The following is a 14,863-nucleotide window of genomic DNA, read 5'->3' as shown; positions in this document are numbered from 1 at the left end:
AACATAAGGAAGATATGCATAACCTTTTGGTAAAGGCATTCACTCAATTTCATAGATATTTCGCTGATATGGGATTGCTTCTTCTTATTTCATGGATATCTATGAAGTGGAGAGGGTTTGAATGATGCATCTCAAGTTGGATTTATTTTCATCTCTTTATCCCCTTCCTTTTGCTTCTATTGAATCTTCGTAGGACTTGAGGTATGGACTAATTAATTGCATTATTTATTTGATGAAATATAGATTAATTTTATATGTTATCATGATGTATTATACGTGTACTTTAAATTCCTAGAGTTATTTTAAATTTTTTAGTTCTTTTTTTGTGAAAATTGTCATGTATTTTCCTAGGATATTTAGCTACCAGTTTTTTGAAGATTTGTTATATCATGTTAGAGGGTTGTAGGTAACTTGGGGCATGAAACGTTGTATCATGATATCTTCTATGTGTTTTATCTTCATGCATTATATATCGTCTTAAGTTGGAAGCCCCTCAACTTAATGATGATTTAGCATCCATTTAATGTGATCTCATCATCCATTTGCATTCATCCCCTTTCTTTTCCTTTCTCTTAGGTAGAATTGGGGTAAGACCTAATTGATCAACTTTAAATCTCCTATTTTCATGGCGTAAAGCTCGAGGAAGAATTTAACCACCTAGGTCCTCTATTTCCTTCATTCAATCACTCCACATTTATTTTCCCACATTATAACAGTTATATCTTGAGTTTTGCACATGATTTTTGGTATTCAAGACCTGTTTTAGAACCCCAAAGGAGTCCCTAGGGTTCTGGGCCCTCGTTCATAGGGATGTAGTGCACCCCTACTGGGCTAATCAAGGACATAGTGCATCTATACTTGGGCCCTATTTTGGGTCCACTTTTGGGGTCCTTTCTAGATTATTATAACGCGTCAACTTTTAGGTGGGTTAGCCTATGGGAGAAAGTTAATTATGAGCCCTTTATAAACCCATCCATTTACTCCATTTCTTATCCATAATCTACAAGAATCTATCAAGTTCATGTTCAACCACTCACGGTCTAGCTCTCAAGCATTCAAAGCATTCAAGTAATCTCTCCATTGAAGATCAAGGATTCACACATTCAAGCCATTGAAGGAGTTTATGCAAGATCTAGCATTTTCAACATTCAAGATCTCCCTTCATATATTTAAGATCCTTTGTTGTATTTTCTACGTTCCTAAGGTGGATCTCAAGCATATTCATTCATGAAGGTTTTTGTTTCACTTTTATTTCCTTTCATAGGATTTTTGAAGTTGAGTTAAGGCTATTACATCTACATACTTGATTACATTCCAAATTCAAGAGCATATTCATAGATTTGCATTGTTTCATGTTAGATCCATCACTACTACTTGCTATCATTTCGTTTCTATCTCAATTCAAGGTTAATTCCTAAACTAATGTTTAACCAAGTGAACCCCCCACCCCCAAACAACTACAATCACCCAAAAATGGTCACATTTTACACACACTTTTTTGGCTTTCACGTAATTTTGATGTTAAGAGATTGATCCAAAAGAGGGAACTTACTAAAACTTGACTTTTGAGGAAGGAACTTCAAGATGTGAAAAATGAATTATCTCACATAAGGAAAGAGAAAGAAAATCCTAAGATGACATTCTTTATTTATTCTATATTTCCTTTGCCTTTTGATAAGAATTTGTACATGACTCCTTTCCCACGCAACCAAATTTCCACAATATGACTAGTATGATGGGCATGGGGACCCTTATGACCATGTCAGACATGGAGTTTATGCACGATGATACCTACCTCATGATATTGTTCCCTAGAGCCTTTGTGGCCAAGATATGGAATGGTTCACTAAAAATTACACCTCCTCTCAAGACTTTTGATGAGCTTGCACAATGGTTTGTCCAACATTATTCATACAATATTCAATAACTTTTCACTATGTTGAACTTATGCAACCTAAAACAAAGGCAAGGTGAACCCTTTGTCACATTTGTACAAAGATGGAGGAAATTGCACTCACAATATCCATAATTGATTCCTAGAAAAGAAAAGATTGACATCTTTGTGAATAATCTTGTTCTTGAGTTACACTATGATCTTAGAAAATAGCTATTTGAGAAATTCAATGACATGATAGAGAGTGCTTTTCACCTTGAAGATGTCTTGGTCAAGCAAGGAATACATACTCTCAATAAGGATCAATCCAAAAACAACAAGGATAAAAGCAATAACACTTATTGGAACAAAAATAAACATGTTGCCAATGATAGAGTGGTTGATACTTCTAAGTGTACAAGCCAAATTCAAATCAAGTTGAATTCAAGCCACAAAACTTCAAGAGGCTTCTTCAAACTCTACTAGCAACAACAAGCCTAATGACTCCAAAAGTAGATCCTCATATAATTCCAAGCTAGAACAAAATTTCACTATCTTGGGAGATTTTTATGATGTGATTCTAAAAAGCTGGCTTGCAAACAAGATCATTACATTACCTAACAACTCATGACCTTACGAACCTGATTTCAAACCTCCATAGTCGAGAGAGAGGATCGCTGTTGCAACTAGCACATAAATAGCATTGATAATTGTGTAAAACTAAAACATATCATACAAGACCTTATTGAGAGCAAAAAGGTTTGTGTAGATGGATTGATAACAAATATTGATCACAAGGTTTTTAAAGAACCTTTGCCTAAATATGAGTAAAGAGAATCATCTAGACTTAAGAACAAAGATGCAAAGATCAATAACGCCTATAATAATGTTGATAATGTGATCAATATACTTGAACCTATACTTGAACAAAATGTCAACATGATTCTATAAAAGGGTAAGAGCACTAATTATGACTAAGATGTTGATGAACCACCTAGAGTGGTCCTCAAGGCTTGAATTCATGAAAAAGAGCAACCTTTGGTTATCCTTAGAGGTGGTAATCTACCTTCTTTTGAGAATCTAAAAGTAGTTACTAGAAGTGTTGCAGGAGCATCTTGGGTTGCCTTGATATCCTTCTCACATTTGTGCATTTTTTTAGTTATTGCTGAGTTGCAATTGTTGTCAAGTTCTAGTATTGGCCGAGTGCAATGATTGTCGAGTGCAATAGTGGCTGAGTTTCTACTTTGGCTGAGTCATGTGCTTGTCAAATTCCTCCATATGTCGAGTGAGCCCATTGGCTTGCTGATGCTTGGTTCCTTCTTTGACCAAGTCTATTTGTGATTGGTTTTTAGTGAAAGTCAACTTGTTCATTTAATTTGAGCTATGAATTTAATGTACGGATCATGCATTGGGATGCGTACAGATCATTATGAGGTCAACCTTCTCTTATGTAAAGATTTAGAATCTTCTATAAGCTAGTTTGGCAAGTATAAGTAGCAAGTCTAGTTTAGGTTTAGAGAGGATGGTAGGAGATCAAGTAGAAGAATTATAGAAGTTAGCAAGTGAGAGTTTGGATATCTGATCGCAAGTGCATCATGTTGGATGCATTTTGATGTACATCTAATTATTGTATTGGTCGTAACCTAGAAGGCCTCATAGTTAGGCATGTTTGTTGATATTATGATAAATCAATAAAGATATCATTGTTTCTTCTCTCCTCGGTGTTATTATCTATGTTGTTGCTTTCGTTGTGTTTACTCTGCGAGGTGGTTGAACAATTAGGTGTACCTTTGGCCCAAATTCTTCACCCTCTTTTATGTTAGGTGGTATCAAAGCTCAAGGTTCATCCTTGTGGAGATTGGATCGTGTAGAACTCTAATTGGTTTTTGGTTGTAAAGTGGTAGATCTAGGGATTTAACATATATCTAACAGAGGATTGCAATCTTGCAAGAACATGTCTGTCAAAATGGTTTGAGGTAGAGGAAATTTTGTTAATGTCATATTGGATATATTGAGATAAATTTCAGTCATATTAGTGCAACCCAAAGGAGAGGAGCACATCTTGATGATAGGAGTGATCATGAAGCAACGACACCAAACCCTAATCCTAAGCCTAAGGAAGATCAAGATAAGGAGAGATTGTTGAGCGTTTTGTCTAGGGAATATTCAAATCATGTTGTGGAAGTTTCTCCTTATGATGGCAGGTTGGATACCAATATTGTGTTGGATTAGATCTTTGATATGGAAAATTTATTTGGCTTTGATTTAAATACTCCTAATAATAGGAAGGTGAAAATTGTAGTGACTAGGTCAAAAGGTCATGCCTTACTATTGTGGGAGGATTTGCAAATCGATACATAGAGAAGAGTAAAAGAAAAGATCAAAACCTGGTTGAAAATGGTGAACAAGGTAAAGAAGAAGTTCCTTCCTATTGATTACCAAGTTAGTTTATCGAGGAAGATGCAAAATCTGAGACAAAAGGACATGATTGTAAAGGAGTACACAAAGGAATATTATAGATTGGACATCATATCTGGGCATGTGGATGATGAGGTTGAGAAAGTTGCTAGGTACCTAAACGGTTTGAGATATGGAATTTATGATGAGATAAGCTTTGTGAAGTCGGATAGTGTGGAGGAGGCATACCAATATGCTCTAAAAGTTGAGGATATCTTAACAAACAAGCATGAGAAAAGACAAAGAGGTAGAGATGGTAGATTCTAGAGAAGCTGAGGTAGATCCTATGGAGAATGTAACAAATCTGACCATTTTGCACAAGATAAGGGTAAATTTGAATGGAAGATTGAAGATAAAGGCAAGACCAAGTGAAAAGGTGGTGATTCTTACCGAGAAAGTACTAGTTCTTACCAAGGAAGAGGTAATTCTTATCCTAGAGGTGGTTTTTGTGGTAATTGTTTCAAATGTGGTGAAGAAGGGCATTGATACTTTGAGTGTAAATACTCTGGTAAAAGTGAAAATGGTAATAGAAATGTTGTAGCTCAAGGTGAACTAGTGAATCCTCTAAGTGATATTAAGGCTAGACAAAACTTGATGGTGCGAAGAACTCTATGTAGTGAGAAAGTTGATGAAGAACCTATATTGGGGAGAAGTCTTTTCAAGGCTAGATGTAAGATAGCACGGAAGTGTTACAAAGTAATCATTGACAGTGGAAGCTCAAAAAATTTGGCATCGGAGGAGCTAGTTATAGAGTTGCAATTGGAAAGATTGAGGCATCCTAAACGCTATCGTGTTTCATGGATCAAGGATGAGCATAAGTTGTTGGTAAGTGAACAATGTGTTGTGAAATTCAAAATTGGACACTCCTTTGATGAAGTTATGTGTGATATTATGCATATAGATTGTTGTCATATTATGTTGGGGAGACTATAATAGACATGATGTGCATGATGGTAGATTGAATCAATATATTATTTGGTTAAATTAAGTAAAAAAACACATTGTTGTCTTTGATTGAAGTTATAGATGAGATAAATTGTACTACTATTAGAATTTGTATGATTAATAGGGAGCAATTTGAGAAGGGAATGAAGAAGAACTGAGCTTGTGTTGTAATCCCTAGAGGACCGAGTTGTGACAGTAGAAGTTGAGTGACAAAAAATAGAAATAGTCAAGAAATATAAGACAATAGAGGTTGAGTAACAACAATAGTTGACAGTGTTGGTCGAGTGCCAATAGAAGTTGGAAACTTGTTGAATGAGTACAAGGAGATTGTTGCAGAAGACATCCCTGATGGTTTATGCTAGTAAGGAGTAAAAGTCATTGTATGGATTTGATTCTTGGAGCTAGTTTTTCAAATAAAGCATCATATAGATTAACACCTATTGAGAATGAAGAACTTAACAAACAAGTGCAAGAGTTGTTGCATAAGGATTTGATCAAAGAAAGCTTGAGTCCATGTGTTGTACCTATTATATTGGCACCTAAGAAGAACAAATAATGGAGATTGTGTATTGATTCTAGAGCTATTAACAATATATAACAATAAAATATAGGTTTCTTATGTCGGGGATGGATGGCATAATGGATTGTTTGAGTGGAGCCAAATACTTTACCAAGATTTATTTGAAGACTGACAGAAAACAATAATAGTCGAGCAACTAAAGACAATAGAGGTTGAAAAACAACAGAAGCTGACAGTGTTGGTTGAGTGCCAACAGAAGTTGGAAACTTTTTGAATGAGTACAAGGAGATTGGTGCATAAGATATCCTTGATGGTTTATTGCCAGTAAGGAGTATGTCATTGTATGGATTTGATTCCTGGAACAAGTTTGTCGAATAAAGCACCATATAGATTGACACCTATTAAGAATGGAGAACTTAACAAACAAGTGTAAGAGTTATTGCAGAAAGGTTTGATCAGAGAAATCTTGAGTCCATGTGTTGTACCTATTGTATCACATAAGAAGAATAGAGAATGGAGAATGTGTACTGATTACAAAGCTATTAAAAAGATAATAGTAAAATACAGGTTTCCTATGTCAAAGATGGATGACATAATGGATTGTTTGAATGGAGCCAAATAATTTAACAAGATTGATTTGAAGAGTGTTTATCATCATATTAGAATAAGAGAAGGTGATGAGTGGAAGACTTTTTTTAAGACAAAAGATGGTTTGTACAAGTGGTTGGTTATGCCTTTTGGTTTGACTAGTGCACTGAGCACTTTCATGGGGTTGATGAATGAAGTTCTAAAGAAATACCTGGGTAAGTTTGTAATTGTGTGCTTGGATGATATTCTAATAGTCAATAATACTAAGGAAGAACATCTTGAGCATATTAAGCAAGTGTTGCAAAGGCTAAAGGAGGAGAAATTACTGATTAATTTGAAGAAATGTTCCTTTATGCAAGAAGAGATTGTGTATTTGTGATTTATGATTTCAGTTGATGATTTAAGAATGGATCTTGAGAAGGTTAAAGCAATACTTTAATGGCCTACACTTAAGAATGTGGGCAAGGTAAGATCATTTCATGGTTTGGCTAGTTTCTACATAAAGTTCATAAGGAATTTCAATTCTATTTGTAATGCTATGACTAGAACAATGAGAGGAGATAAAAAGGATTTCAAGTGGCCACATGGAGCTGACAAGGATTTTGAGACTTTGAAATAGAAGGTTGTTGAGTTACTTGTATTAGCTTTGCCTGATTTCAATAAGGCATTTCAAGTTGAGTGTGAGGCAAGTGGCAGTGCAATAGGAATTGTTTTGAGTGAAGAAAGTAAACCTGTTGGTTTCTTTTATGGGAATTGAATGATGCTAAAAAGAAGTATTTTGTGTATGATCAAGAGTTCTATGTTATTGTTCAAGCCTTGAAGAAGTGGAGACACTATTTGATTCCTAAGGAATTTGTGTTGTATATTTATCATAAGGATTTAAAATATTTGGAAGTCAACATAAATTGAATCAGAGACATATGAAGTGGGTTGAGTACTTGCAAAGTTTCACATTTGTGATAAAGCATAAGAGTGGAGTTACTAATCATGTTGCAAATGCATTAAGAAGAAGATGTTCTTTGTTGACTCAGATGAAGGTTGAAGTTCTTGGTTTTGATGAGATGAAGGAGTTGTATGATACTGACCCTAATTTTTCAAAGGCATGGAGAGAGTGTAAAGCATCGAATCTATCAAATCAACCTAGTAAGTATGAAGAATATTTTATTCAAGAAGGCATGTTGTTCAAAGGAATTAAGTCATGTATACCAAGAAGTTTTATAAGAGTTGATTTGATCATGGAAAAGTATTGTGGTGATTTTGGTATTAATAAGACATTGAGTTTTCTTAAAGACAAATATTACTGGCCACAAATTTATAAAGATGTTCAAAATTTTGTAAAGAGTTGTGGAATTTGTCAATTTGAAAAAGGAGTAAGTCAAAATGCTAGATTTATGTTCCTACGAAACCTTGGAGTGACATCAATATGGATTTTGTTCTTGGATTACCTAGGACAACATGAGGGTATGATTCCATATTTTTTGTTGTGGATAGATTTTCTAAGATGACACGTTTCACACCATGTCAGAAGACATACAATGCAAAGCTTTTCTTTCAAAGAGGTTGTTAGATTGCATGGATTACCAAGAAGTATTATATCTGACAGAGATAGCAAATTTGTTGGTTATTTTTGGAGGACTTTGTGGAAGAAGATGGGTATTGAGTTGAAGTTTAGTTCTACATTCCATCCACAGATAGATGGATAGACAAAGGTTGTGAATAGAAGCTTGGGTAATTTTTTGACACATTTAGTTGGAGATAAGCCAAGTAATTGGGATATGGTATTCGCACAAGCTAAGTTTTCATATAATAATTATGTGAATAGGAGTAGTAGGAAAGAAACTTTTCAGATTGTTACTGGGATGCAACCTAGAGGAGTATTAGATTTGAGGGATATTACTAGTGAAGAGAAGAGAAGTGTTTGTTGATTTTATGAAGTCTCTACATAAGGAAGTGAAGTTGAGATTGGAACAAAGTAATTAGAAGTATAAGGAGAATGCAAACAAGTCTAGAAGAAATCATATTTTTGAAGTTGGAGATGAGGTGATGGTTCATTTGAAGAAGGGTAAATATCCTATTGGTACATATAGTAAGTTGAAGATGAAGAAGTTTAGGCCTCGTAAGATCATGAGGAATTTTAATAGTGATAATGCATATGAAGTTGAGTTACCTGATGACATGGATATATCTCATATATTCAATGTTTTTAATTTGTATAAGTATAATGAGTTAGATGATTAATTTTTTGTACCAGATGATTATCCCAAGAAGTAGATTGAATAGGTTGAATAGATATTAGATCAGAGATTTAGGAATAGAACAAGAGGAAAGAGTTACTTTGAGTATTAGAAAAAGTGAAGGACAAACCAATGGAGGATGGTACATTGATTTCTCAATCTGAGTTGGATTCATCTTAGGTTGTCACACTTTCATGATTCGTGAGAATCATTTATTTCAACCCCTGTTGTCTGATGTAGAGGCATCCTAGGTTACCTTGCTATCTTGCTCATCTTTGTACATCCTGTCAGTTATTACTGAGTTGCAGTTGTTGTCGAGTTCCAATATTGATTGAGCACAATGATTATTGAGTGCAATAGTGGTCGAGTTCCTTCTTTGGCCAAGTCCTATGGTTTCTGAATTCCTTCAAGTGTCGAGTGAGCTCATTGGTTTGTTGATGCCCAATTCCTTCTTTGATTTGTTTGTCTATGATTAGTTCTAAGTGAGAGTCAACTTGTTCATTTAATTTGACCTATGAATTTAATGTAAGGATTGTGCAATAGGACATATGTAGATTTTCATGAGGTCGACCTTCTCTTATGTAAAGATCTAGAATCTTATGTAAGCATTTTAGAAAGTATAAGTAGCGAGTCTAGTTTAGATTTAGAGAGGATGATCAAAAATTAAGTAGAAGAATTGTAGAAGTTAGCAAGTTAGAGTCTGGATGTCTGATCGTAATTGTATCATGTTGGATGAATTTTTATGTACATTTGATCATTGTATGGGTCACAATCTGGAAGGCCTCACAATTAGGCATGTTTTTTGATATTATGATAAATCAATAAAGATATTGTTGTTTCTTCTCTCCTTGGTGTTATTTTATATGTTGTTGCCTCTATTTTGTTTACTTTGTGAGGTGGTTGGAAAGTTAGGTGTGCCTTTGGCTCTAATTCTCTATCCTCCTTTGCGTCAAAAAGTCAACAACCACAAATCATGCTTAGGGGTCCTAGTTCCTCTCAACAATCCAAGCCTAAGAAAAATGTGTCTCAGCCAATTTCTTCCAAACAAGTGCCCTCTTTTAGTAAGACAAGCTACAATGTTGTAGACCAATTGCAAAGAATGCCCATGTGTGTGTGTGTGTGTGTGTGTGTTGCTTGAGTTATCTCTTGCGCATAAGAGGGTCTTAGAGAATAATGTACATATAGTTAGCATACCCAAAGATATGAATACAGACCAGTTTTAAAGTATGGTTAATCATATCACTGTGCATTACTACCTTTCTTTTTTAGAAGAAGACTATAAATATCTAAGTCATCCTCATAATTTGGCCTTGCATATAGAAGTCATGATCCATTAGACCCATGTTAGACATGTGTTGATAGATGGGGGCTTTGGGCTAAATATTTGTTCATTTAATCTCCTTAAACAATTAGGTTTCTCAAAACAAATCAGTGATCCTAGAATGAAGATAACCATCAAAACTTATAACAAAGAAGATGTTGGAAACTACAATTGGAACAATTTCTATGTTTTCATTGATGTCAAACCTATTGGTAAGACATTGTCTAACCATTGAAGAGACATTTACTAATAGTGTAGAGTGTAATATCTATTGATTAATGAAGAGGATTTGGAAAGAAGATATAGCAAGGTGAGCTAGTGATGTTGATGAGTGATGTGAAGTTAAGTATTATGGAATTACAATGGGTACTTGATAAGTTAGTCCCTGACAAAATACTGTGTTGTTTAATCAATGCATGGAGTGAACAAGACAATTGAAATTGATATATAAGTGAAATGACAAGAGTTGAGTTAAAATCTAAGCATGATTAGTTATCAGTGGTGGTCGGTCAATGAAAGAGTTGGAACAAAAGATTAAGGAACTTGAGCAGAAGCCAAAAAAATAGTTCAAGCCGAGTGATAGTTATTGTTGAGCAAGTTGATGAAGGAAGGTTAGTAATGACTGAGCATCATAATGGTTGAGCGAACCTATTGATGTTGAGCTACGTCGAGTGACAACAAAAGTTATAGCTTGTAAAAGTACTGAGTTTGAGGCCGACATAGTTGAAATTTTTAACTAGTCAAAGCATGTGGATGATAGGGATTGATGAGCTTATGCATTTAATGCATGAGGAAAGATGTTTGTATGATCAAAGACAAGGATTTGAGTAGAAGTTTCTAGAATTATCAAGAAAGTATAAGAATAATATAATGATGAAAGGATTTAATGAATTTGACCTAACCCCAAGATCAATGATGATGTTTAAGTGGCAAAAGATTGAAATTACCTATTTAAGGAGGCATAACAGATGTTTTCTAATGTTGGTTCATTGTTGATTGGTGATCTCAAGGAGATGTTGTGAGAAGTGTGAAGAGATTGATGAGTTATGATTACTTAAAGGGATGCCAAGAAGATTAGTGATGGAGATGATAATAGAGGCCAATCAATGAATTAACAAATGAGTGAATAAAGATCTCAATTTGCAAAGTGAGTCATATGTTTTATAGATCAAACCTGTTGTTACATTCTATCCATTGTGACAGTTAAAATCCTTTAATCAAAGTTGACCTGACAATCATTTTATAAATCCTTTATTCAAGATGACACTCTAACAAAATGGTCCAAATTCCTCTAACAAGGCCACTCCTAAAATGGTGATTAAATCCTTTAATAGGGTCACATTTAACAATGTGTTGTATAACCTTTAACAAGATCAGCTCTTAACTGAGCTCACTTCAGAAGAGTGAAAAATTGGTAGCAAGTTACTTGGTGGTTTTTTCCAAATTGGGTTTCCATGTTAAATCTTGGTGTCAAAATGTTACTTACATGTATGGATATTTCTTTATATATATATATATTTTTTATAGTTATTTATTTTACTAGAATTTGACACATATAGGAAACAAAGAGTTAAGTAATTGCATGAAAAGTCTATTTGTTGATGATGTGCTATATGGGGAAAGTTGTTTTAATGAGATTGTTTGAAGCTATTAAAAGTTGAATTGGTACATTTGGACCTGAGGATTATCGATTCAACACCCTTCTTAGTTATTCTAAATAATTCTAACAATTGGTATCATAGTAGCGGTGCTTGTAAGGAAATTTTGAATGTAATTATAGTTAAAGATCAAGATGTATGAGAGAGAGATACCTAAGCTAAACAAGGAGAACTTCCCAGCATGGAAAAGGATGATGAGACTACATTTATCTAGTTTTGGAGATTCCAAATCATACTACCTAGACAATGGATACATTGGAGTACCTAAACCTATGACAGTTGAACAAATGAAAGAGAAGTAGGAGCACAACCAAATGATGATTGAACTTGCAAAAACCCTAAGTTTTGTTGAATTTGATGATGTGAAGGAATGCACTATTGCAAAGGAAATGTGGTACAAGTTGGAAAAAATCCATGGAGGAGATAAAAATGTGTTGAGAGCTATAGTAGAAACCTTGAGAGGAAATTTTGATAACATGAGAATGAAAAAAGGTGAAATTGTAGCACAAAATTGTGGTTAAATAAAATAAGTGGTTAAAGCTATTAAAGGAGCTAGAGGAGAGATATCTGATAAGATTGTGATAAGTAAGGTACTGAAGAATTTACTTCCTATCAATGTAATTAGAGTATCTACAATTAAAGAAATGAGATGTGCACCTAGTAATGATCTGACCTTGGATAATCTAATTGGTAGACTCACTGCATTTGAATTGTCAAATTTTTATAATTATTCCTCTACTAGTGTTGAAACTGCATTCAAGGCATAACTAACTCTTGATGGATCTAAGAAAAAGAAGAAAGGCAAGTATGTAGAAAGTGACATTGGCTATGATGATAATCTTGATGATCTTGAAGCATTATTGGCCAGAAGACAACTTAGAGGAAAAGACAGATACAAAGAAAAACTTCCCATTATTTGTTTTACATGTAACAAAGATGGTTATATTGCAACAAGATATCCTGAGAGAGATGACAAGGTGGAAAATAAAGACTTTGAGTAGAGAGAAAGGAGAGAAAATTGAGACAATACAGGTAATAAAGACTACAAAGATAAAGGTAAGAAATCTTACTACATTACCGAAGAAGATGGTTCTGATAGTAATTCTAACGATCATGATAAAGAAGTTTTTTATGTTGCAATGAAAGATGATTCTAATTAAGATGAGAAAAATGCATTGATTTTACATGTGAGTAAGAATGATAGATGGATAATTGATAGTGGTTGCTCACATCATATGACTAGTGAAACAAGTAAGTTTGAGAAGTTAGAACATTATAATGGAAGTAGTGTTATGTTTGGAAATGATGCACCATGTTATGTGAAAGGTAAAGGATCAATAATATTGAATGATAAGATCAAATGTGATAATGCATATTGGGTTGTAAGGTTTAAAATATAACTTGGTGAGTGTGGCATAGTTGATAAGTTCATGCTATAGATTTGATTTCTAAAACAAGAAGGCAAAGATTTATGATGTTATTGATGAACTTGTTGGAAGTGGAGAGAAAATATGAGGCAGCTTATTCTATCTAGATCCATCTGAAGATACTTGTCTATTTGCACAAATTAAGGATGTTTGGTTATGACATAAGAGGCTATGTCATGTGAACTTTGATAACCTGGTAAGCATTATTAAGATGAATAGAGTTAGAAGACTACCAAGATTAAGAAAACTTAATAAGGTGATGTGCAAACAATGTCAAATCTACATTTATGAATGGAATTCTGGAGGAAGAAATCTACGTTGAACAACTTGAAGGATTATTTGATCCAAACAAGAGGAATATGGTATGTAGGTTACACAAAGATTTATATGGTTTGAAGCAAGCCCCTAGAGCTTGGTATGAAAGGTTACATAATTATTTGATGAAAATTGGTTTTACAAGAGCTAATGACAACAACAATCTATATTTAAAAAGTGAATATGAAAGTAAGATATTGCTAGATGAATTTTTTTTTATGATGTCATATTTGGAGGAAAAGATTCATTATGTAAGTCATTTGCTGATAAAATGAAGAAGGCACATTAGATGTCAATGTTTGGAGAGATAAAATTCTTTGTGGGATTGAAGTTTATCAAATGAAAGATGACATTTACATTACACAATCTAAGTATGTGAAGGAGATATTAAAGACTTTTGGAATGGAAGAATCGAGACTAGTTGGAACACCTAGGTGATTGGACATAAGTTGTCAAAGAATGATGATTCTGCTAAGGTGAATCAAACATTATATAGGTCAAAGATTGGAAAACTACAATATGTTGTACATAACAAACTTGAAAATGCATTAGCAATTGGTATTATTGCTGGATTCTCTCCTAATCCTACAGAAAATTACATGATGGTAGTAAAAAGGATCCTGAGACATCTGAAAGGAACAAAAGACTATGGATTATTGTACAAGAAGAGTGACAGGTTTGAATTGAAGGTCTACATAGATGCTGACTAGGCAAGAAATGTTGATAATAGAAAAAGTACAAGTAGAGGAGCTTTCTTTTTAGGAAGGAGACTGATTTCATGGATAAACAAGAAGCATAATTGTATTTCACAATATACAATAGAGGTTCAATATGCTGTTGTAGCAGTAGATTGTTCAAATGTTGTGCAGATCAAGCAATTATTGAAAGATATGAAGGAGGAGATCACTAAACTTGTTGTTATTTATTGCGATAACAAAAGTGCTATAAACATATCAAAGAACCCTATGATGCACGCAAAAACTAAACATATTGAGATCAAGTATCATTACTTGAGAGAGCTTATACAAGACAAAGAAGTGAGATTGAAATATGTGAACAAAAAGGATTAATTAGTTGACATATTAACTAAAGCATTACCTAAGAATGTTTTTGAGTTTTTAAGAGGTAAGTTAGGCGTCATTCACCTACTTGAAGAAAACTGAGAAGAGATGTTGCATTGCACCAACTTTTATGATCAAAATATCTTACAAGATTAATGTAAGAGGTCACAAAAGAAAAGATACTAAACTATGAGCAGATGAAGTTGAAAAGAGTAAATGTTGAAGTGACATTTCTATATCTATTAGAACAGTGGCATGGAGTTACATGTGAATGGTTGATGTTTTTGGCATTATTGTCAAAGAGGGAGAGAATGATCAATTTACCATACGTAATACATACAAAGAGGTAGATGTGTGGTAGTTATCATTCATATATTGAGGAAGAGAGTGATTATTGTCAAAAGGGAGATATGACAAAGTATGTGCTAAAATGATAGAGATGGTATCATATAGTTGATACTACT

Source organism: Cupressus sempervirens, chromosome 4 (assembly GCF_028749045.1).
Source record: "Cupressus sempervirens isolate cs-2001-9-10 chromosome 4, ASM2874904v1, whole genome shotgun sequence".
NCBI lineage: Eukaryota > Viridiplantae > Streptophyta > Pinopsida > Cupressales > Cupressaceae > Cupressus > Cupressus sempervirens.
The sequence above is the reverse complement of the archived record's forward strand: the minus strand, read 5'-3'. Positions refer to the sequence as shown.